Source organism: Etheostoma spectabile, chromosome 3 (genome assembly GCF_008692095.1).
Source record: "Etheostoma spectabile isolate EspeVRDwgs_2016 chromosome 3, UIUC_Espe_1.0, whole genome shotgun sequence".
Classification (NCBI taxonomy): Eukaryota; Metazoa; Chordata; class Actinopteri; order Perciformes; family Percidae; genus Etheostoma; species Etheostoma spectabile.
In genome coordinates this window covers 605,116-606,207 of record NC_045735.1, presented here as the reverse complement: position 1 = coordinate 606,207, position 1,092 = coordinate 605,116, and the positions used below count along the sequence as shown (strand labels likewise).

At 41.0% G+C, this 1,092-nt stretch overlaps 1 protein-coding gene across 1 annotated transcript in view; it reads left to right on the top strand.

Annotated features, from left to right (window-relative positions):
* Nucleotides 1-1,092, top strand: part of slc8a2b (solute carrier family 8 member 2b) — a 227,318-nt gene that overhangs the window by 210,968 nt on the left and 15,258 nt on the right.

Genomic DNA, 1,092 nt, shown 5'->3' with positions numbered 1-1,092 from the left:
TTAAAAAAATGTCTATATCTGAAATTTGGGTTTCTTTTTAACAAAATTACCACAAAAAATGGATTGGATTCCATACAACACTCTTTGCAAATACAACTGATCATTTTCATTCCTGACAAAACTCATCCGTACGTTCCTCTGATCTTTATTAGTCAAAAAAACTCATAATTTCTGCTTTTTTTAGCTCAAATATTAGGTATAATTCTATATAAATGAAGGTTGTTGACCATGAATTCCAAAAAGTAGTGTAAAACTAGTGGGAGTAAGATGGAGTTAGTGAAAAGACAAGTCTAAAAAAGGGACAAAAATGTCAAATTTTTGTCCGTTTTTGAGTCGGGAGGACAACACAAGGGTTAACCAGTTTTAATCAGAGTCAGAGTCACCAAACTGCAGCTTTTCTAGTTGTTTTGATGGCGAGACCCCAACCGGAAGTTAAGAAAATTACACCTTGCGCGTTTAAAATGAATCCAACCGACTGCAAACCTTTGTGCTGTTCTAGTTAGTGAATTCTGTAAAATCTACACATTTCCAGAGCCGAATTATCACTGTCCACATTTGAAAATGACTCAGAAATAACAGACGTTTTTCAGATGCAGAGGCTGAGCTCACACATACAGCAGCTAGTTGTTTAGCACCACCTGTGCTACATATGTAACGTGTTTACTCGTGTCATATTCAGCATGACACTGAATGCTCAGCATACTCTGAATAGAGCCGAGTAAAGAGCAAATTCAAAAGGAGGAAAAAAGACATCTACCACCTTCTCTCAAACTAAAAGACAACCTGACACATCATTCCTGATAGAGACCTGAGTATATTAAAACACCTGTCAGCCTTTGAGAGGGTGCAGACTACCTCCCCATCCTGGAACAAGCTAGCGGCTGCCCTACGTCGAGCCTGTGCCCTGCGGAGTCGTTGCCTTTTCACTTTTGTTGTGTTAGTTTTGTTGTTTTAGCTGCTTCGGTGACCCACTTCACCCACAGGGATCAATAAAGTTGTCTTAGACAGCGGCAGCCTCCAGCTCGTCCAATAAGAGCGTCCGCCCCATGGTGGCTGAGTCCAACCTGCTGCCCTTTGCTGCGTGTCATCCCC